Here is a 26,016-nt window from a genome sequence, read left to right as displayed (position 1 = left end):
TATATGGACTACCATCGCCATCTAGAGCGATTGGAGGAGGAAAGGCTGGAAGCTCTCCCCCAGCAAGAGCGAATCATCCGACTCGCCATTCTATTTGTCGAGAGTAGGAAGAAGAAATGATTTAATCTCATCTTTTTCCTGTTTTTCTTCATCATCAGCTTTGTCAGGCTTCTTAGCTAGGACTAAAGCTGTTGATGTTAGGTTTCGTAGCTTAGGGAAATCTTGTATAAGTACTGATGTAATTTCCATTTCATGAATGTATTCTCTTGATATATTAATGAAATCTGTCTTTCTTTCAAGATTTTGTCTCTAAGTTATTTTATAATGCATTGATAAATCCTGATTGATATTTTGATGACCATATAAATTCTGTTTTAATTTAAGTTCTGACTTTCCTTTATCAGTACTTACTCATTTGATTTATCTTTGTCATTTTAACTTGATTTCTTTTCAGAATATTAATGATGCAGTGAAAAATAATTAAATCAGTGGGAACAGTTTCAATTTTGAATTAAAACTGTTTCACCTTGATTAATGGGATATCTGGGTAAATGGAACGGCTTTTCCTTGAAAACAGGCAAGTGGGCAAGTAATGATTCCTGTTTTCTCGCGCTCAGTAACTATCCGTTATTACTGCATGTCTGACAGGTGTCCAACGGTAACATTTTTTTTAGAGTATAAGTACGACAGAGAAAGGATTTCTTTAATCTTTTATTTCCTTCATACTTTTTCTCTCTACTTGCTTTTACTCTCTCTTTCTCTCACGTTGGTTTTTTATACAGACATTTGATCAAACACCTAACAGGCACTTTTAAATCTCAATTTTTCACATGGCACCTAAGGATTTAATCATTGATGGAGCTAAGTTTGTTTCAAACAACTATGCTGCAATTCTTGATCATGCTGAAGCTCCATCTGAATTGCATTTTGTGCAAGATCTTCTTGCACACAGTGAGATTGGGTATGCACTGACCCAGCCTTCAGTCTTTTAGAGCCAACAAGTTCTGATGTTTTGGTGGACTGGGCATTTTGATGATGGTGGTAAACATGGCACTCCCAGTATTGTTTTCGAAGTGGGTGATTCATCTTATGCAGTCACTCCTGGTACAATACGCAAAGCTCTACATCTCCCAGAAGGTTGTACTTTTTTAATTCCAGTAGAATCAGCTCTTCAGGATTTAATGGCAAATTTGGGGTATGAACGGAGTTTGGCAAAACTTGGGCAGTTGAAACGGGCTCATATCAGAAGAGAATGGAGCTTCTTCTTCGACTGCATCACCAAAGCTTTTGGGAACAAATGTTCGAATTTTGATGCTATCCCAATTCTGAGTCAGCACATAGGGTATGCTATTATACATCAAACTCATTTTGATTTTGCAACTGGAATAATTGGTTTTATTGGGGATAGGATGACAGAGGATAGGAATGTTGTCTATTTTGCTAGATTCTGTCAACTTATATATACTTTTTGTACTGATGAACCTCAATTAATAAGTTCCTCAACCCCACCTTTTAGAGTTGCAAAACGATACTTTAATGACCTGGTAAATGCTGATACTAAGAAATCAGTGGTTAGACCATTACAAATTCCTCAGTCTGTAAAACAGATCTTAGTAAATGCTGATCCTCATACTTATAGATCTGTTTACTCTGATGTCCAACCAACCACAAACACCCAAAAACCATCATCCTCAGCACCTACCACTCATTCTACTCAACCTACCCTCAGGACATATCTCAAATCCTATCTCTCCACTTCACAGACTGAACAACCCTCAGCCTCAGCACCTACTGTGAAGCCTTCTTCCTCCAAGCCAAAGAGGACAAAAACTGTTCCTCAAACACCTCAAAAGAGAAGGAGGATTACCTTGAGAGATGAATCTGATACTGAGGAACAGGTTCCTTCTTCAGAACCTATTGTAAGTGAAGCTGAGAAAAAGACTTCTCAGAAGGATTCTGGAATTGGGGGATCTAGGCTTCTCAAAAGGCTTAGAAGAATGACAGTTCCTGAAACTCCCAAGGAATCCAAATCAACAAAGAGATACCAGAAACAGAGGGCAAAAAGGCCAGTTTCAGATGATGAAGAGGAAGCAGCTAAGGAAGGGGATCAGGAATCTCTGATCTCACAAGACAAGAAATTTGCTCCAGTCACTTCTTCTCCATCAACTCCATCTAAGGAAGCTGCTACTGAAAAGGCCAACACACCATCTGTGTCTCCTGTTCAAAAGTCTGTATCTCCTGTTGATCCAGGCCTAAGAGCTGAAATTGATATTCAGAATATGGTTGTGCCTGACATACTTTTCTTAGAAGCTCCACCAGCAACTAATCCTTCTACAACACCTGTTCCTGATGCTGTTCAAACTCCAGAGTTATCAATAACATCTTCTCTGAATCATGATGCTGATGATCAGACTTTAGGTGAGCATCAGGATTTGGCTGTTGATCAGAACTTAGAACAAGATCAACAATTAGAGGATTCTGAAGCCTCTATTGCTACTCATACTGTTGTCTTATCAGAAGATACTGATTCTTTAAGTTCTGATGCTGCAAATGCTGGAGATACTGGTGATGCTGCTCCAACTGCAGATGCTGATACAACAGGTTCTTCAGGACATGCTCCTTAACAGACTATTCTAAAGTCTGAACTGGTTAAGAAGTTTGTTACCGGAGAAGCACCAGTACCTTGGAGTGAAACTCCTGCAGGTCAGGAGTGGACTAAGGAATGGAACTCAGTTTCCTGTGTTCCAACTGAAAAGCATCTTGCTGAGCACTTGACTAAAGCTGATGCAATGTTAAATTCTGATGATTTCAAAACCCAGCTTAGAGTCACTGCATTGAGTACTAAACATCTACAAGGTCTTCATTCAACTACTCATGCAGAGCTCCACAAGATTCAGGAGAACTTTATCAAAAAGGAACAAGTTTGGAAAATTGATAAGAAAAAGTTCTTCCAACCTACCATTGACAGGATTGCTTATATTGAGAAGACTCAAGATCATCAACAAGCTCAGATTGATGAAATTCTGAAAAATCAAGCTTCTCAGCAATCACAATTAACTGAAATCTAATCCTTAGTTGAATTGCTTATCTCTCTTCTACTACCTGCTGATGCCAAAAAGGGGGAGAAAGTAATTAAGTCCAAATGCAAGACTGACAAGACACTAGCAGGAAAGGATAATGAAAAAGATGATCAAGGAAACTCTGGAATGGGTAGAGGTCATAGTCAAGGTAGAGGATTCACATCAAGACAAGCTAGTCACATGACAAGTTCTGATACTGGGAACAGAATAAGTTCTGCTACTGGTAAAAGGATAAGTTCTGATGAACTTTTAGATATTGATGAGGAAATGTCAAGACAGTTATTTCTTCAGGAAAATCCAGGAATGGACTTGGAGAGTTTAATGAAAGAAGAAGCCAGGCTTAAATCATAGAAAGTCACATCTAAATCTGAAGCTTCTGGTAAAAAGCCACTTCCAAAACTCAAAGGCATTGTGATCAAAGAAAGGACACTTACTGAAGCAACATTGGCTAGATCACAATCACAGATAGATCCAAGATCCAAGGGTAAAGAAAAAGTTGGTGAACCTATCAAGGTTTATGTGCCTCCTGAGGATAAAGAAATTACTGATGAAAAGGATAATCTTGCTCTGACTTCTAGAAAAGTTCTTAAAACAACCTCTGACATGGCTCAAGTTGTTCAGAGTCAAAAAATTGTAAGTTCTGATATTCAGAAGAAGCAAGTAACCTCTGACATAGCTCAAGTTAACTTGATATCAGAAGATAGACCAAAGACACTCCTACCAGGATTCACTAAAGCAAAACAGACTCAACCTTTGAAGACTACTGTAAGTGGTTTTGAAGCAAGAGTAGTTACTGGAAAGGAAGCAAGAGATAAAACTGGATTGGGAAGTGCTGATGAAAGGAGAATACATAACACTACCAATGATCCAACTTCCTTGAGTGAACCAGGTATTGGAGCAACTCCTGAGAGATTGAATCAACTGGAATCTGTACAGATGGTTTACCATACCTACTTGAAAGAATACATCATGTTGTATTTCATGACAGATGGTAGGGTTTTCCATTGAAGTATTTTGAAGAATTGGAGCATGTACTTTTCTTACTTCAAGTGGATGACAGAATAACAGGGACTGCTGCAAACTATTTAAAAGAACAGATTCAGAGACAGAAAAGGCTTTATTCTGTTAAGTCTGACAGCACATATGTTCCAAAGTACAGAGATCACAATGGTGATATTGTTGATATGAAACCTAGTACTGCACAGATCAGAACATATCTTGGTATTAAGGGACTTGAATTCAATCTGGAGTCTGACAAAGCCTATGTCATAAGACTAGATCAGGAGTTGAGAAAAGCAAAGATCAATGATCTCAGAGCTGTAATCTTTCAAACTGGTGAAGATACTGCAGAGCTTAAAGATGCCAAAAGGAGAATGATTGATGAACTCAGATATGCTGAGAAATGTTTGTTGAAGAACTATCTCAGAACAACTCCTGACATCAGAGAAATCAGATGATGAAGCCAAGTCGAAGATCTACAACTGCTTAAATTCTGATATTTGTACAGACTGAAGTTGTTATCAGAAGTTAAATATTGGTAAAGCTTTAAGGACTGTAAGTTGTAGTTATCTAGTCTAATTCTCATGCATTTGTACTTAATATTTTTGACATCATCAAATATCTGTTAAACTTGTATATTATGCTAATTTACAAGTTGGGAGAGATTGTTAGATATATTTGATAATGTCATGGCTAATATAATTTATGTTTAGATTTCAGATCTTATTTAACAGGACAAATCAGTACTTAACTGTTGATCAATACTTATACTGGAAGTCAGGACTTAAGGATATCAATGTTAGGTCCCAATTTGTTTGTAGAAGGGGGGGTTGAATACAAACAGTACCGAATAATCGAATTAAATGCGGAATAAAAAATGTGAAATAAAATTCAAGTTAAATAAAAATATTATTAAACTTGAAAGGTGTTACAACAACTGTATCGATTACAAGGAATTAATCTCAAATTAATTATCACAAATTTAGAATAAATTCGACATGAACTTTTTCTATTTTTGCAATAATTAGAATCAAATGCTAAACGCGATTTGAGATTAAGTTCTAGGGATTTTGATCCGCTAGATTGTTACACAAGAACAAGAGAATGATTTCTAGTTGATTGGATTTAACTTTACAAACTAGAAATTTAATCTTGAAGTAAGCAGATGAAAAATGAAATATTTGCTGCGGCTGCTGTGTTCTTGTTTTTGACTTGTGTATTGGATGGATAATTGAACTGCTGCTTGTCTGCTTCTTTTTAATCAACAGAATAGAATTGAACTGGCAAGACAATCCTGAGCTCAACAAGACAATCGGTAGGACAATGGATTGAACTAGCAAGACATTCTGAATGAACTAGCATGACAATCAGAATGAACTAGCAAGACAATCCTCCTCCTAGTGTAACTTTCGGTGAGACTATTGAAAATGGCCTAGCATGACAATCGGTATGACAATCCTGATTGTCATGCTAGTTCATTTTCAATTGTCTTGCTGATTTAATGCAGATTTTAATCCAATTTAAATTCTGAAAATTCCTAAAATTAATTCAGAATTAATTAATCAATTAATTCAATTAATAAATAAATTATTCTTCGCAGATATAATTTATTTTCTTAATTAAATTAGATGACTTAATTAATTAATAGAGAATTAATTCTAGTCTTCAACAACACCCATCCTTCTGCAGATCTTCTGAAAATCACTGAAAATTATGAATCAATTCCACCACTTCAATGTTGACACTCGATGTACTGTCTGGTTCATGAGTGACTAACTTCCGTGACGTTTCTTCATGTCTTGACTTTGACACTTTGATTTTCTTCAGATTAAATCCTTGTAATTAATGATACTCTGACGAGATCTCTGTCACTTGATTAAATCCACGATCTTGATTTATATCACTGAGGCATGATCAACTTCTTGAACTTCTTCCAGTGAATTACCTTCTCAAGTCTGTAGATAAACCTTATTTCTGAATCCTTTGACAGATATTACTTTGCGAGATCTCTCTGACGGTCCATCCACTATTTACTTATTACATTCTTATTTGAGTTGAGTTGAATCCTCGAATATACAAATAGGCCTATGACATATGACTTACAATCTCCCCCTATTTGTTTGTTAGACAATAACACACAAATACCTAGAGGATAACTCAACTAACAAATAAGAAAAAGATATAAACATACATGCAAAGTAAATAGCAGAAAAGTTCTGGATGAGATTTAACATTTTCCAGATTCCAAGTAGATGTTCCTCTAGACTGAACATATCTTCAAGTAGTTCCATCTTCATTTGTACAACCACATTTCCTGTTGAGAAGCCCATATCTCTCTTGCTTCTCCCCCTATGAGAATCAACTGATTAAAGAAGATCACCTTCGTTTACCACCTCTCCTGTACAATAGGATCCGCAGATAAAATCCAATGGTACTCCCCTTTTGAAAACAGCTTCTCCCCTTACTTAGAAAATCACCTTGTGTTTACCACCTCTCCCGTACAATAGGATCCGTAGTTACAAACAACAATGGTGTGGTATAGTGTACAAGTAGGATCTTTTTCTTACTCCCTGCTATTTCTCCCCCTTAGTTGAGGAATCCTTCAAACTATTACTTAAGCTTTTATCTCCCCCTTAAAGAAGGAATGTATGCCGTCGTCTGAAGGAGTTCTCATATTTCACTTGGTTGGAAAAGAAATAACAAGTAGTTTCTTTTTCTACCTCACTGTGAGTGTGTGATTCTGTTTAGTGTACCTCACATGTGTTTCACTCTTCTCTCCACTCGTGTTTACACTCATTCTCACAAGTGTATCACTCTTCTCTCATAGCTCCATAATCCAGCTGTACCTGCAAGGAAAATCACCTTAGCCATCCTTTAAGGAGGTCACAGGTGGTGCAATGGGAGTTCACAAATCCCCATCCTTGTTAAACTCGTCAGATAAATCTGAGTCATAATCTACAAGTTGTTAGTTTCCCTTTTAGGGTTCCAGATTTGAATTCTGGGAAGGTAAACAATGATCCAACGATTTTAGCATAAAGATCAAAGTTCCCTTCTAATGTCTGTGAAGACACTTCCTTGTGACTTATCAGGTAATATCTGAATCATTGTCAACAAGTTGCCGATCTGCACCTATGTCAGATCCACTATCCGCAGATGCATCCAGGGGATTTAAGCCTGGGGAGGTAGACACTGACCACTGACATATGGCTTTTGGATCAGTATCCTCTCCTAACACCTGTAAAGGCAATTGGTCCACTAACGAACCTGGAACAATCGAATATGACCTTAAAATGGTCGAAACTCTTGTTTTCGTCAACTCATCCTTTGTGTGTGTAACCTCTCCTTGTGCATCAAGAATTGATTATATTTGAAGTGGTGACACTACATCGGATACCTTGGCCGACAGGCAAAATTCAGTAGACTCACCCTGTTGAGAGAATGAATCTAGTAACTGTTTTTGTGCCTTTTCAGCCATTACATCTTTTTGAGAAGATGTATGGGGGCTAGCAGTTGTCTCGGTTTAAATACTACTCATCTATGTAGGAGACAGAGCTACTGGGTTGACTACAGAACCTTCTTTATGTGGTGCACTAGGCACTATCTCCCTCACGCTCATTCATACTACATTTAGTGGTAAGAGAGTGTTGGTTGGTTCTGTTTTTGTGTTTGTCTTTACAGTCTGGGATAGACGTTATGGGTTTTCAACCTCATGATTGTCAATGAAAGAAAGTCATTGGAGACTGAACCTGTATCATAGAACATATGGTAATAGAGAGAAAATGATTTACAATAGTGATTTCAAAAGATTTTACATGAAATAAGAAATCACTAATGTAGAAAGAAGTTTAATTTTTGTTTTTCAAAATGAATGAGTTTTTGATAAAACATTGATCACTTAGGGTAAAGTCTAAGTAATTCTCATTCATGTCAAAAGCTTACAAATATCTGCAACATAATGTTAACAACATATCATTGACCGATACTTGTCAAGTACTTTAGATACTAATTGTTATGTTGCATTATCAATATACCACTGCACATATAAAACAATATGATTGTGCCTAGTGATAAGATAGTTATTAATATGATGACTCTACTTATTCATATAAAATTATAACTTCTGTTAGAGTGTCATACCATGTCCTTGACGATTGCTTGAGCAGTATACTAGTTCATACCAACCTGAAGTGAGATTGTGAAGAAGAAATTGCATAGTCCAATAGATCTGCAGCTGCAAAGTCCATGAACTGTGGTGCATTGACTTCCTCTTTTGACTTACCAACCAGGAGTACACTTGTACACATCTTACTAGAGTACAATTCCAAGTGTAATGTGCAGCAGGTGTTTGATATGTCGTAATATTCTCAAGTCTCGTCACTGGTGCTATATGTTAGATACTGCTTCCTGATAATAACCTAGCACAATATACAAAATTACAATGATAACATTCCCAGCTTGCAAACAGCCATATCCCTCGGATAAACCTTTGCTGTTATCTCCAAAGGTAACCAGGGGGCCAGCTTTCTCAATTCACATTTGATAGCAGGGCTCTATCTCCGGTCATATGTCTTGATGATCCATTGTCAAGAATCCACACTCCCGGTTACACCTGTTTAATGCCCTGCACTACAAATGGATTAGACCTTCTTCGGAACCCAAACTTGGTTGGGCCCGGCATACTTGTAGAATTGTCCTTTGTCAGGCAAAACAACATTTTTAATTTTAACGATCTCAACATCCTCAATGACTGAACATTTGACCTTGTAAACAGCCTTAACAAATTTTTGTTTAAGCTTAGGCACAAATGTCTCCTTTCTAGCCTTAGAAGGACTAGCAGTCTTAGACCTATCATGCTTCTTGTTATTCACATGCTGACGAAGAGTAGTCTTATCATTAGACACATGCTTACCATTAAAATAAGCATACATCATATTAAAAGCACAAGACATACAATTAGCAACACCACATACTTTATGAGAGTGATTAATAGCAGGCAATTTATGCATGGCAGACATGGCATTTTTGTTATCCAACTCATGTGTGTCTGAGTTAGTCTCAGTTGCTTTCACAACTTTGACTGGAACTTTCGACACACTTGACTTGGAAACAATCTTCTCATTAGCATGATCTTCAGCACGTATTTCTTCATGAATAACAGAAGAGGTCGCATCAAATGGTTCAGCAATTGATGCTTTATAGAGGGGTTCATCAACACCCTTAAGCACATGTGGTACTTCCCTCCCTTTAGCACAGACATGAGGAGGGGAGTTTATGCCTAATTCTCCAATAGCAGCATTGTAATCATAACCTATTCCAGATGTTTGATTAACAGCTTGCTTACTGTAGAACTCTTTAGCCTTCGAACAAGAATTGAAGTAGGCTCTAACCTTAGTCTCAAGACCGGTGATCTTGTCTTTGAGAATAGTTTCGAGTTTTCTATAACAGTCAACTCTATTCTCTAGAAAAGATACCTGTTCTTTTAATTTGTCTTGATTAATGTGCACAAGTCTTAATTCATTGACCTCTTTCTCAAGGTCTGTGATCTGTAAACTTAACAGTTCATTATCAAGACGTGCACAATCTAAGTTACCTCTTAGATGATAAACCATTTCAGCATCAGAAAGTTTTACCTCTATTCTTGACGATGAAGCTTTTCCATCAATAGCCATAAGAGCAAGATTCCCTTCTTCTTCATCTTCACTGTCAGTATCATCCCAGCTTCTTCCCTTTGCTAGATAAGCCATTTCAGAGTTCTTTCTTACTTGCTTTAGCTTCCTACATTCTGTGGCAAAGTGTCCCAACTCATTGCAGTTATAGCATCTAATGGTGCTCCGATCAACCATCCCTGTTTGGTATCCACCACTGCTGGTGTTAGAGGATGAAGATCCACCTTTCTGGGATTTGTTGTAGTTGGACTTGTACTTAAGCTTGGGATTCCTCCTGAATCTGACATGGGAGAATCTCTTGACAATTTGGGCCATTGATTCATCTTCCAATTGCTCCAGCTCTTCCAAGGAATAAAAATCATCACTTGATTGATTTGTAGTAGGAGGATCATATTCTGCTACTAACTCATTTTCCTCACCCTTGGAAAACTGTACCATTCTTTCTAACTGTTGAGATTGTTGTTGTTGTTGTTGACCTTCAGCTATAAGTGCAGTAGATGTGCTGACCATTCTATCCTTCCCGTAGACTTCCTTCTGTTGAATCTGCTCCAACTCATAGGTTTTTAACACTCCATAGAGCCTGTCCAAAGAAATCTCACTCAGATCTCTAGCTTCTCTAATGGCAGTGATTCTATGTTCAAGATGAGCTGGCAGTGTTAAAAGGAACTTTTTGTTGACCTCCCTGATTGAATAATACTTTCCATTGATGTTCAGGTTGTTGATCAACGCATTGTACCTCTCAAACACTTCAGTAATTCCTTCTCCTGGATTTGATTTGAAATGTTCATATTCAGAGGTTAGGATTTCCAACTTGTTCTCCCTAACTTCCTCTGTGCCTTCATTAATCACCTCAATAGTTTCCCACATGTGTTTGGAATTTTTACAGTTCATCACATGTCTGTTCATCAAGGGATCAAGGGAATCAATAAATATTAATTGAAGGCTGGCATCCAAGGAAGCTTCTTCCTTCTCAGCAGGAGTAAAATCTTCAGGCTCTTTTGGATAGGTTCTAGCTTCAGTAGTCACCACACCATCTATTATTACCTCCGGTTCAATAACCATCGGAGTTTTTATACCCTTCTTTAACAAGTTTGAATATTTGGGATTTGCGACTTGTAAAAATAATAGCATCTTCTTCTTCCACATGATATAATTCTCTTTATCAAATTGTGGAATTTTAACGGTTCCAACTTTATGTGAAGTCATTATGAATTTTTGAATAAATAAAAATTAAAGGAGTTGAAAAATCACAAAAGTCTAGGATCTTGATTTGTTCGTTAATCAGAAGGCTCTGATACCAATTGTTAGGTCCCAATTTGTTTGTAGAAGGGGGGGTTGAATACAAACAGTACCGAATAATCGAATTAAATGCGGAATAAAAAATGTGAAATAAAATTCAAGTTAAATAAAAATATTATTAAACTTGAAACGTGTTACAACAACTGTATCGATTACAAGGAATTAATCTCAAATTAATTATCACAAATTTAGAATAAATTCGACATGAACTTTTTCTATTTTTGCAATAATTAGAATCAAATGCTAAACGCGATTTGAGATTAAGTTCTAGGGATTTTGATCCGCTAGATTGTTACACAAGAACAAGAGAATGATTTCTAGTTGATTGGATTTAACTTTACAAACTAGAAATTTAATCTTGAAGTAAGCAGATGAAAAATGAAATATTTGCTGCGGCTGCTGTGTTCTTGTTTTTGACTTGTGTATTGGATGGATAATTGAAATGCTGCTTGTTTGCTTCTTTTTAATCAACAGAATAGAATTGAACTGGCAAGACAATCCTGAGCTCAGCAAGACAATCGGTAGGACAATGGATTGAACTAGCAAGACATTCTGAATGAACTAGCATGACAATCAGAATGAACTAGCAAGACAATCCTCCTCCTAGTGTAACTTTCGGTGAGACTATTGAAAATGGCCTAGCATGACAATCGGTATGACAATCCTGATTGTCATGCTAGTTCATTTTCAATTGTCTTGCTGATTTAATGCAGATTTTAATCCAATTTAAATTCTGAAAATTCCTAAAATTAATTCAGAATTAATTAATCAATTAATTCAATTAATAAATAAATTATTCTTCGCAGATATAATTTATTTTCTTAATTAAATTAGATGACTTAATTAATTAATAGAGAATTAATTCTAGTCTTCAACAGCACCCATCCTTCTGCAGATCTTCTGAAAATCACTGAAAATTATGAATCAATTCCACCACTTCAATGTTGACACTCGATGTACTGTCTGGTTCATGAGTGACTAACTTCCGTGACGTTTCTTCATGTCTTGACTTTGACACTTTGATTTTCTTCAGATTAAATCCTTGTAATTAATGATACTCTGACGAGATCTCTGTCACTTGATTAAATCCACGATCTTGATTTATATCACTGAGGCATGATCAACTTCTTGAACTTCTTCCAGTGAATTACCTCCTCAAGTCTGTAGATAAACCTTATTTCTGAATCCTTTGACAGATATTACTTTGCGAGATCTCTCTGACGGTCCATCCACTATTTACTTATTACATTCTTATTTGAGTTGAGTTGAATCCTCGAATATACAAATAGGCCTATGACATATGACTTACAATCAGTACTTATATTATCATGAGATAATCATCAGAAGTTAGATATCAAAACTTAAGTGCTGAAGGACGATCAGATAAGGACAGTAGCTGATTAAAGGAAAGAAGATCGAGATAAACATAAGAAGAGATATGCATGAAGAAGGAGTTCCGTGAAGAATGGAATACTTGGATGAAAAGATATCTGATTGATATATTTTAGGAAGCAGAATTATATTCCATATCAATTAGTGATTATCTTGTAACTGTGTAGTATATAAACACAGACATAGGGTTTACACTATAAGTGTTAGCATATTCGAGAAGATTATTCATTATAACCCTAGTAGCTCTCGTGATATTTGTTCATCACTGAGAGGTAACAGTTCCACACTGTAACAAAATTTATTATTTCAATAAAGTTTGTCTTCTGTTACTTAATATCGATTTGATTGTATTATACACTGTATTCACCCCCCTCTACAGTGTGTGTGACCTAACAGTACCTGAAGGAAATTGTAGTTCGTCATGGAGTTCCTGTGTCTATCGTATCTGATCGAGATCCAAGATTTAATTCAACATTTTGGAAGAGTTTTCAAGAATGTTTGGGAACAAGACTGAATATGAGTACAGCCTACCACCCACAGACGGACGACCAAAGTTAAAGAACGATCCAGACGATTGAGGACATGTTAATTTGTGCTATTGATTTCAAAGGAAGTTGGGACGAGCATTTACCTCTGGTAGAATTTGCTTATAACAAGAGTTATCATGCCAGTATTGGGATGCCACCCTATGAAGCCCTTTATGGACGCAAATGCAGATCTCCAGTGCATTGGGACGAAGTAGGAGAAAGCAAAATATTTGGATATAAACTAATACAGCACACAAAAGAAGTGGTTGAAATTATCCAAAAGAGATTGATAGCCGCACAGGACCGTCAAAGGAAATATGCAGACCAGTCAAGGAAAGACATGGAATTCGAAGAAGGAAGCTTGGTATTACTGAAAGTATCACCATGGAAGGGACTAACGAGGTTTAGAAAGAAAGGAAAGCTGAGCCCAAGATATGTCGGACCTTTTGAGATTCTAAAGCGTGTTGGCAAAGTAGCTTATGAATTGGCATTAACTCCGCACATGGAGCACATTCACAATGTTTTTCACGTATCAATGCTTAAGAAGTATAATCCAGACTCCAGGCATGTAATAGAATATGAGCCAATAGAGCTTCAGACATATTTATCATATGTAGAGAGTCCGATAGAGATTCTAGAGGAAAGAGAGAAGGTATTGAGGAATAAAGTGGTAAAGCTAGTAAGAGTGTTATGGAGAAACCCAAAGGTTGAAGAGTCAACCTGGGAATTAGAAAGTGATATGAGAGAAAAGTACCCTCGTTTGTTTTCTTAGGAGATTCTGAGGACAGAATCCTTTTAAGGGGGGAAGGATTTAATATCCGGGATATATCGTGTAATTATTTTTGCTAATAAATAATTATTATATGTGTTCAGTATCAATTCTGTGATATATTTGTTAAGTGTTAAATGTGTTGGGATGTTTAAAAATAATATTAATTGAGTATTTTAATTTTTATATGTCCAAAATAAAATATAGATAATTGTCATATCTTCCTAATTATTTTTATGTTGATTTATGAATTTATAAGAATCATATGAAATTTATAAAATCTTTTTCCGGGTATTTAAAATCTATTTTATAAAAACGGGAACCAACCGACGTCATCCATTGTTACGTTTCTGGAACCCGAAACTCTTCCGAGAACTCCTTCCTAACCTAATTGTAATATTTCGAGCATATTCCATGTTTCGACTTTTTCGATCCGGCGTACGGTTTGTCCTGCGCGGGTCCCGGCGCAATATTTTCGATACAATATTCGTTTCGGTAAATCAATAAAACTCGTATTTTCGATAAACGGGAGCTTTTTATTAAACTATCCCAATTATCACCTCATAGTACGTGTAACCAGACGCTGAGACCAAGACCGCAATACAAATTGTACTGATTTGGATAATTATCCCGGAAACTGATACCGTTTGGATCAGTTTTTACAAATAAACGTACCGTTTTATATCTGGAATGATCCAACGGGATACTAATTTTCTGTAATTATAAATAGCCTTTACCATATTTTATTTCGTATCAAAAATCATTTGCAGTAAGTAATTATATAAATTTCCAGAGAAATCTCATATATTTATAAACCTTTCTGAGAATCAAACCAACAATCGAAGGTGTTATCGGAGTCCGTTTGAATAGCCCGAGTACTCAAAACGAAGGTCTTGAGGTGTTCTATCAGATTCCGTGTTCTAAATCACTGCAGAAATCAAGAAGAGGCAAGGCGTAGGAAAGGGAAACAGGTAGTCGAGGAGTAAGACAGTCGTGGCTGAAAGCGAGTGCAGTATAATAAGCTAGTACCAGGCAAGTGTTCTGAATTTTCTCGAGATATTATAGTGATTGATAGTCATGTTTTATATTGCAAGTGCTTTGAAGCACTGAACCCTAAACCCTGATTCCAGTTATTGATCTTGAGCTGTAAACCTGATTCTTTCTAAACCATTGATTGTTGTATACCCAAATACGACCCTCAAATATACGATACTACTCCACAAATACATACAGACTAATTATCAAACACTGAACCAAGACTGCTTACACACTCAAACCATTGTATCTTATGCTTTGAAAGGCCAAATCCTTGAAACCCTGAAACACTGATTCTTTTGTTATCCAATTCTTTCACTACCTAGCAGCCAAGATTTGGAAATGCCATATTGGTCTTTATGTAGATTGAAATCATTTTCATTATTGAACGTCCAATGTTGTTAATGATCCTGTTTATTGTTTATTACTGCTTATTCTGTTATTATGGTAGAATTGGAATGTTTTATAAAATTGTGGACCAGATTCGTGGTCAGACCATATAATGGTCAAGTTAGGCCAATGTGTGCCTTGGATCCAGCAGTTAGAGCAGTGCTGTGTGCTGATCAGCAGCCTAATCTTGGTTTTTAAAATGAAAATATAATATCCAATTCTAAATCATAATCTATTGTTCACTTGTTATCATAACCATATTTACCTGATGATCATTATTCTCAGTTTTGTCATTGTGACTTGCTGAGCTAGTTAGCTCATTTGTGCGATGTTATTTATGTTCTTTTTCAGTTAAGAAGGTACAGGTTGGTAACGAGGATCCCTAGTCCAGCGCGAGAGCTAGGGGTTCAGGTTGATCGAACTAAGCTAGTAGGCTTCTTTTGGGATACTTTTGAGTTTATAAAAGTTTGTAATAATATTTAATACTCAGTGTTGAGTTGGAATAGTTGGGATTTGAACGGTTTGTTATATAAGTGTGTGTTTGGCTTGTATGCATACTTTAACCTGTTGTGGTCCGTGGTAGTTGGTAAGTAGGGTCACTACATATCATTATTATTATCTTTATCATTATTATAAGCAGGTTATAAATAAGGTGTGTGTGGACCCAAAACTTCTGACCCAGGTTTGGAGGGCGCCACAGAAGTGGTGTTAAGACTCAAGGAATTATGAATACTGAGCTGAAGGATCCTGCCTCTCTTTAATTTTGTTTTTCTCTAAAAATTTTCACACAACTCACAGAAAAGCTCAGATAATTTGTCCTACAAATATAAGGGGTGGCTAAAGAAGGGTGATTTGTGGTCATACAACTAGAGGTAGTCCTTAAATAAGGTCTAGAAATAATCATACCAACAGGATTTATAACATGCATTGTAAAAACCCAAAATTTTGACATCGGTAAAAGATCTTTATGAATAGTAACCTTGTGGTTTAATAAAAACTTTTGTGACCACACCATATATGAGTTTTTAATTTAAGTTTCCGAGTTCATATTGTGGTTATATGTACTAAATGAGTGTTTGCAAAAGTCATGAGTTTTCGAAGAAAACCAATAGCTTAAATTTTACGAGCCATTGAGGAATAAGAGAATTATACTACGACCAAGAAAATCTTGAGAATTATAATTTTATAACTCATAACCAAGTACGAGCACTGGAAATGGTAATGATTTACGATAAGCAGAATTATTCGACGTAGTATTTACAAGATTTTAATTTAAACATAGGTGAACGAATGCGAGATAATGTAGGATGACAAGGGATCAAGTGATAACCTAGGAAAATTAATTATTTATAAATTTATCCAACAAGTAATAAATTAGGAACCTAGTTACAAAAATAGATAAATAACAAATTTCAATAAACATAAAATCCAAGGAGCTTATCATGCAAGTTTTGACAAATGACACACCTAGTTAAGCCTATCCTTTAAAAATAGAATGCATCTTGTCCTACACACTTTCTATATTCACAAGAAACCTATTTCCATCACATTTCCAAGAAGCAAGCAAGGCAATTCTCTCTCTCTCTCTCCAAAACCCCAATGCTGATTTCCAAGAACACCATGGGAAGAAAAATACATATCTCATGATCTACTTATTCAAAAATCACCAAATTTTAACCAAAGCTTCCCCATACCATGCACAAGGTACGTTCAAAATTGCATGTCCATTGAATTAGTATAACATAGTCAAATCCTTTCTCTAAATTGGTGGTGAATAGTAACTCTGAAAATCACTAACTTGTTTTCTTGATTTTTCATGGAAGTTTAAGGCTCCTAAAGCAAGACCAATGCTTCATCAAGGATCTTAAAACTTTATTAAGTATTAAAAAGCTTCAAGGAAGGTATAAACATTCATCCAAACTTTGTTTAAGTTTTAAGTTTCAAGAAAAGTAAGGATCTTGGATATAAGTATGGTTTTGGTGATTGATTTGATATTATCTTGATGTTTAGTTAATTAGTTTTAAGGTTGATGATGATTGCCTCAATAACATGATTTTATTGAGAGGAGTTACTATTAAGATGATGATTTGATGATTTTTGATGGTGGTATAATGATTTAAGACGTAAACGAAACTCGAATCGTAATCGTAACCTCGTTAAAATAAACAAAACTCAACTTAAGTTTCCGCAGAAGTTCCCAAATGTATAAACTGTAGTTTCTTAAAATTAAAACCTGATTATGATATAAAATTTTATAAGGATCGTTTAAGCACTTGAATCGCTTGATTCTGATTTACGGATCAAAAGTTATGACTGTTTTAGTAAAAGGGATTTACGCGACAAAACTGCTACAAATTATGAACTTTGAAAATCTAAATGATCGACTTAAAAATATTTACAAATCATGAAATTTTTTACAGAGAGTAAGAAATAGAGTTTCTTAGCTGCCATAAAAATTTCAAGTAAAAATGTTTAGTTTTTAATTTTATAAAAATATGGGAGCCGAGGTCACGCAGAGTACGAACATCAAAAACAACCCCCTGTTAGGAAACTACCACTTCGGGATTTTCACCCCTGTTACCAGAAAACTATTTTCAAATGATGTGTTCTACATTTTGTGTAGATTGTGAACGCAAAAACGGTGCGTCAATTAAGTTAACGGTTTGAGAGATATCAACGATTTAGTGAAAGCGGTTTGAATAGTAAAACTCCGTAGTTGACCGAACTTTTGAAATGCTTTTCACCTAATTAAATTCATTTTATCAAAATGAAACTTTTAGGATAAATATTAAAAGCACTCAAGAAGCTCCTAGAGGTGGTTTCATATTAAAATACTGATTTTACGATATATTAAAAATGATCGAATGCGAGTCGCGTAATAGTAACATTCGGTAAAGTCAACTCTAGAAGACTACTTTGACCGTCCGTTTCGACGAAGGATCGGTACTTATTTCGATTCGGTCGAATATTGAAAATTATGAAGTATTGAACTTATTAGAATATAAGTTGGTGATGAGAGTAAGAATGCTAATTAAGATTATGATATTTATTGAATAGAAAACCTGGAACGAGAGGAAGTCGAAAAACGTATCTTGGATTCCAGGCAAGTTTTCAAACCCTACCTTTTAAAACTGTTGTGTTGTGTTTGTTTTCAGATAAATTCTAGATACATGATATTGTATTATGATATTTTACGAATTGTGATATATAATATCATACGATATATTAATGATTTTGGTATATGAATATTACCGAATTTCAATCGATAACGCTAGAGAGTAGTGTTGTATATATGAGGAGTATATTTTAGACTATATTTTAGACAGAGGATCGGTCAGTATAATTTGATGAAAACCCGGAAGTATTCCGGAGGTGTTTTATTTAAGAATATTAATGCTATAGTAGAGCGTGATGTATAAGTTATAAGACCGAGAGTCGGTCAGTTTTTATAAAGTATAAACCCGGGAATCATCCCGGAGATATTTTGGACGATTAAAAGTCCGTACTTGTTTTATCCCAAGGGACTCGGTGTCCACTTGTGAAGTATTAAATACCTCGAATATATTTAAAATGATTTCCAAAGATCGTATTCCCTCAACTACATTTAATTACTTGAGTAACGAATATTATTTCAAGTTATTCCTTCAATATAGGAGAAGTATTCTCCAACGATTATTAATTTCAAACCTGATTAAGTATATTATTAAAGATTACTTTAATTATTTAAACATAAATTAGTTGGGGAATATTATTTCAAATATTCTTTAAAAACATATTCATTCGAGGTCTAATTATTTAATAATTATTATTTAATTATTATTTATTTATTTAATGATTTAATATAATTTAAAAATCATGAAACCTATTCAAAAATACTCCTAGATTTCAGAAAATCATACGAATACTTTCAGATCATCGATGAATTTATCTCGACTTACTTTAAATATTTGAGCATATTTTCAAAAGAAACTCCCCTTTATTTAAATATCAGTTGACAACGGTCAATTCACATCCTTAGTACTTCCTCCGAAAATTCTCGGAAGTATATATATATATATACATATCAAGGTGTACCTATCAACAAGCAATATGGTTGGGGAACAATATAAGTTCCAGATATATGATGGGATTCTTACAAGGACAATGAGGGGTAGACTCCAGTACTTCGTGAACTGGGGAGACTACCAATTTACTACAACATGAGAAGGTATATTATATACCGATGAACATGTGGAGTATGCGTACTTGAGAGGGATGGACGAAAAACCGTGTCTTGAGAGGGATAGACACAAAGTGGGTACCTGAGAGGGATGGACACAGAAAAGGCCCGAATGCGGCCAGGGTGATAACTGATAAAAAAAGGGAATCGTCCTTTTACTAGTAGAAAAGGTTACTATTTCCGCAGTACGACTGATCATCGTATGCGGTGACTTCAGTGAATGTCATATTCTTCCAATTGAAATTGAGATGCAATACCGTAACCCAAGCCTAGGTGCTGGGTTTACCATTAAGGTATTTGCATACTAATAAATCAATCAAATAATTGTTTTGAAAAGAGGTGTGTATCACCAAGAAAACTACTTTGAGTAAATATATATCCTTATACGGATTGATATAATTTCATTAATAGTTGTTTCATACTGTTGATTATTATGGTTGAACATTATTGCTCACTCTTGATTTCTTTCAAATGTCACAATACAACAAGTTACCAGTTTACCAATGTGGGACTTAGACACTTGAAATCGTGGGGAGAATCCCCTACAGCTTTGTCTCAGTTGGACCAGAGTATCCAGATAATTATAAGATGTTAGTAGTAATTATTGTAACTTCATGTAGAGGTTACGAATAATTGTTTAAGATCCTGTAAAGTACATTTGAGTGTAATAAAAGAAGATTACATTTTGTACATCATTTCTAAGGCTATAACTAGTGTGTGTGTCTGTGTGTATGTGCGGGAGATTGGGGTCTGTTGGATTATTGAATCAATACAGGTTACACTTGAGTGAAGGATGGCGTGACGACCCAGATTCCTGACCCCGGATTTGGTGGCGTTACATAAATGGTATCAGAGTATTAAGTTATAGTACTTAGAGACGAGAGTGTTAGGATTTTGTCTAAGATGTGAGATTTCGTAAGAGCTCATATAGAGTTCATCATTGGACTACCGGATCTAGCCTCAATGTGTAGGTTAGATTGAATGTATATTTGAGGTATTAAAGTGTGAGTAATAGAACCATTAGAGATTATCAGAATGATGAAAAGAAAAATTATAATCATATATGATTTGGCAAGGATGTGGATGTAGAACTCGGAGCTGAGTCTCTAGGGCATTTGGGGTAAAGACGATATTACCAACACCATATGTAAATTTTGATAACACGAGCCTTGTTACTCATAGTTCTTTATAAGTTGCCCATGAAGGGGAATCACATGTGAGAACCATAAAGTCTAATTATTATACAGTTGAGGTTATTGACCCAAACTAGTTGAAGGTGTCATTTTACCAAGGAGGATGTCGTATTAATCACGAATTCACCAGAGATAGTGTCCAATATACCCTTAAGGATATTTTCTATTAAGGAAGATTTGAATGTAATATAAGAATGTTATCATAAGACGACTACACTACATGATATTATTAGTGTGCTTAACATGTAAGGTTATGATGGTTTAGCTCAGAGATCGAGAGCATCGAGAATTGATGGCATGTCTACAATTGAATGGCGTAAGATTACAACGAGCGATAGTTCGATCTTAGAACCTTCTAAAAGAATAGACAATGAGTCTATAGCGAAATTATTTGGTAGAAATGATTTCAGATACTACGTATATATACTCGTAGACCTCTAATATATACAGTAATGTATGTTCACTTACACACACATGCCACTGAACTTATGGACTATATTGAGATTCCTAAGAGATCTCTTTGATCTGTTCCCAGAAGGAACTGGCCACTTGTAGTTAGTAACGGATGCGTGTAGCAGGCCCCTATCGGCTTAACAGATGCTTTTGGAATAATTCTGAGAAAGGTCTTCGAGGTGAAACACCGGAATGACAAATATATTTACGAAAGTCAAGTTAGTAAGTGACTTTAAAATGAGGATTGAGGGAGACACTAATTGAAACATGGAATTGCGAAAATGAAGAGATGGGATCATCCTCGGATGGATGATGATGAGGGTTAGGATAATCAGTGAATTATTTGGCATTTACTCACCGTCACACTACTCCCTCCAAACTGTTGATCATTCGTATTGCCTTGATAAGTCATATCAGGCAATCCTTTTCGTTCCCTACTTTGAACTTCTGATTTGACCATCTTGAATAGTCTTTCTCCGCATTAGGACTTGTTCAATTCTTTTAGTTGATCAATGAACTTTCATTCATAGATTATGATCTTCTTGTTCGGCTCAGAGCTATTTATACTTTATTTCAATTATCCAAGGATTTTTTTCTCCTCAATTCATTGACGAATATTCATTATGGATATCTTCATTTGATTCTTCTTTCATACTTACTCTTCTCAGTCGAGATTGTAAATATTTATCAAATTGTTAAAAACATGGATGGTCTAATATCCATAGATTCCTCATGAATCCTTTTCTCTCTAAATCAGGATGAAATTGAATATTGAACTTTGAAATCATAGTAAGGGTATTAATTTGATATTGGTATTCCGAATTCAATTCTATTGAGAATCTAATAAAGTATGTGAACGAGGACACCTCTGAGTATACCCTTTTATTGGCAAGAAATATTTGATAAGAGGCTACCGATTGTTCCGAGGCCAAGACCACTCGATTCAGAGTTATAATTGTTTTTCTTGGCCCAAATTTGAAAACTCTTTATTTCAAAATAATCATCCAGGTAGCCACAATTCTTTAGTGGTTACGATATTGAGATTTTCTTTTTTTTTTTCAAACAAACTGAAATATGCTTAGTTGCATATTTTTTCATGAACGGCTAGTTAATGTCCTAACTAGTCGAAATTTTAATTAATACGATGGAAACCTAGCTAATCGCCCTAGCTAGTTACTATGTGCCAAACCAATTGAGATGGCCATTTTTTTAGCCGGTTGATAATATTGCTTGTTATGGACTAGTTATTATTTTTCTAGTTCCACTTCCAATCAAATTTTGTTTTACATGATGCATTATATATGCAAGATTAATTGTTGATGAAATTTTCAAAGAATGATTTAATTGAGACTTAACTAGGTCGCCCACTCAAACGAGAATTCATATTCAGTTTTTTTATGAAATATTCTATTCATGAAATGTTCTACTCTTTTGTTTATATAACGAATATCCATTTAAAATCATAAAATGATTGAAGAACAATATACTTCCTTCTTTGTTAATTATTGGATATAATTCCTTCTTTCAAAATAGCATCTTTTGAAACCTCAATGGTTAACCTTTGGTTGAGGATGTTATTCGAAATTTCTTTCATCACTCGAAAAGAAAAGTATTCTTTCATTGGGGAAATCTTACAAGTATTGTTCGTATGATGTTATTATTCAACAATCATTGCTTTCAAGGAACATAATATAAAATTTTAAGGACATGGAAGGATAATCCTTGTTGTATTCTTTCTTCCAAGTTATAAATCTTTTGAGTGTTGCGACTCTTTTATTCAGAGCTCATTATTTCTTCAGATATTATAATTTTGAAATCTTGTTCAGATTGTCTAAATTGCATCGATATTGTGAAAATCATTCTTCCGATGCTGATTGCCTTCCGAACAAATAGAGGTATAGTTGAGAACCAATTATTGTAATATGAGACTGAAAACTCAGTGCTATGATGGTGCAATCGGAGCATCGTAATGAGTATGTTGTTTTAAAAAGGGAATATCATGTTTAGTTATTATCATAAGGATCTTTAACATAGTTATAGAAGAACGATAATATAGATACCAACGTGATTAGTGAGATACGCCTCTATGAAATATTATCGATAGATACTAATGAATTCAGGTTAGACCAAGCATGTATAAATTCGATGTATAGGATTTTCAAAAAGTGAAGGTAAGATTAGTAACAACCCCGTGATAGCAATACTCGATGATAAGAAGAGGATTTTGTGTGAAGTATAATGATATGTCTATGCGGCTTAAGGACCGTTACATAAGATGTTCTAATAATAATCTAGAATAATCGCGATAAGGTTCGCACTAGAAGGGACAAAGAGTTTAACTTATGAGGAAATTTTGAATTTTTTTTCTCTTACACTGAACACGAGATAGAGGCTATAGTTAAATTGATCAAGGTCTATGATTGAGAAATCTATTATCATCAAGGAAAGTCCAATATGGTGGCCGACACTTTAAGTAGGAGAAGATAGATTGTGGATAATAAATTTCAGAACAACTAATGAGATGGATCACATGAATGAATTTCGGAGTTGAGATAATGTAAAGAGAACCCTTTATTACGTAACCTAAAGAATTAATGATGCCTGGAAACGTAAAAGGATATTAGTCATGACAGAATATGAAAAGGGATATCATGGAGTAGGTAAGTAAGTATTCGATATGGTTGAAAATAAAAACAGAAAGGCGAGGAATAAAATTTTGGCGATTACGACTTGTAGATGACCCAAAAGGGAGTAAGAGTTAATTATAATAAATTTTGAAGGAGGATTATCAAGAACCAAGTTAGCCGTCATGCTATTTAAGGATTTTGAGTGATAGATTAAATAAGACCGCTTATTTATTATGCAAACGATAGATGTACAGTCTACAAAATTGTTATGAACGCAGAAAAGATAATTGGGACAGAGAGACCCCGTGACGACTGCGCTGCGCAAGGACCCAAGATTTAGTTTCATAACAGAACTATTTCCCAGGATATTTTGTGAAAAAGGACGGACAGAGGCACGACTTAGAGTTCTCAAATCGACAAGTAGAATGAGAGGACTATCCTGACCATTGAAGATACGTCTAGCGGCTTACCTTTTATTTGGAACAGTTTGGGGAATCGCCTATTGTTGACAGACAATTCGTGTAGATGTACTTACCACGCTAGCATACGAAAAATAGTCGCCGATATCCCTTACAAGGATAACGTGAAAGAATGAAGGATGCCATTGTCAGAGCTGATAGAAGGCAAAGAAGATCGTACATGCCCTATAAAGGCCACTGGTAGCAGGTACCAATAAACGCGAATACGTCTAAGGCGCTAGCGAGAATAACAAGTACGACCCAGAAGGTATCGTAAGTACTATAGATATTATACGCGGAATGATTAAAGAAGTCCGACCGATAACGGAAGCTGACCGTTCTACGAGTCTAAACGTGTCAATCAATTATGTATGAAATGGTGCTTCCTTTAAGATGGCAATAGGACCCGACGTGCCTTACGTTACTACGGGAAGAAATGTTAAATCTGGCGCTAAACGTATAACAGGAGACGAGTGTGTAGAAATGCAATGAGTACTTCTTACATAAAATAATCGACATAGATGATATGCCGAAATGAGAAAACGTTAAGGAACGAAACTCTAGCACTTATAAGAGTGATGGAGAGGGAAACAAATAAGTTGAAGGAGCATTCCAAACACTAGAAGATGCGCTAATAGTCCATATTATAGATTTCTAAGGAAGATGAAGTGACCAATTGACGTTAATCGAATTATCGATAATAACGAATTATCATGCGGGCATTGGAACATCTACAAAGGGTTGTACAGAAGAAAGAATCGTTCTCCCTTAGGTTGGGAAGAATTTGGTAAGCGGAGGATACTGGACCATAGTTGAGTCAACAGACCAAAGAAATTCCTAGAACTTATCAGAACCAGCTAGTGGCAGCCCAGGATAAACAATAGAGATATGCGTACCAGAACTATAAAGACAAAAAGTACGAAGTAACATACCAAGTATTATTGAAAGTACCTCCTGGGGAGGGAGTGATGAGATTCGAAAGGGAAAGAAATGTTGAACCCAAGATTTATTGGACCGGTTGAAGAATTAAAATACTAAAGAAGTTGACTTATAAATTAGCACCATCGTCGAACGGTCGCCAAGTTTATAACGAGTATCACGAATCGAGGTTAGGAAATTTAACCGTCAATGCCAAACATATGATTGAAAATGAGCTAATAAACTTGCAACCAGACTTAAGGTTTGTGGAGTAACGTATAGAGATCATAGGTCTACAAGGACGAGTACCCGAAAATATATTGGATGGATGAGTGGAAATTTTATGAAGAGATCCAATACTATGAAGTCAACGTGAGAACTCGAGGTGGTCATGTAAGAAGCGTATCCCCACCTATTTCTAAACTGATTCTGGGAAGGAATTCTTTTAAGGGGGAAGACTGTAAAAACCCAAATTTTTGACATCGGTAAAAGATCTTTATGAATAGTAACCTTGCGGTTTAATAAAAACTTTTGCGACCACACCATATACGAGTTTGTAATTTAAATTTCCGAGTTCATATTGTGGTTATATATACTAAATGAGTGTATGCAAAAATCGTGAGTTTTCGTAGAAAACCAATAGCTCAAATTTTACGAGCCATCGAGGAATAAGAGAATTATACTACGACCAAGAAAATCTTGAGAATTATAATTTCATAACTCATAACCAAGTACGAACACTGGAAATGGTAATGATTTACGATAAGCAAAATTATACAATGTAGCATTTATGGGATTTTAATTTAAAAGTACGTGAACGAATGCGAGATGATGTAGGATGGCAAGGGATCAAGTGATAACCTAGGAAAATTAATTATTTATAAATTTATCCAGCAAGTAATAAATTAGAAACCTAGTTACAAAAATAGATAAATAACAAATTTCAATAAACATAAAATCCAAGGAGCTTATCATGCAAGTTTTGACAAAT

The sequence above is a fragment of the Apium graveolens genome, chromosome 10, assembly GCF_009905375.1.
Source record: "Apium graveolens cultivar Ventura chromosome 10, ASM990537v1, whole genome shotgun sequence".
Classification (NCBI taxonomy): Eukaryota; Viridiplantae; Streptophyta; class Magnoliopsida; order Apiales; family Apiaceae; genus Apium; species Apium graveolens.
This window is presented reverse-complemented; position numbering follows the sequence as displayed.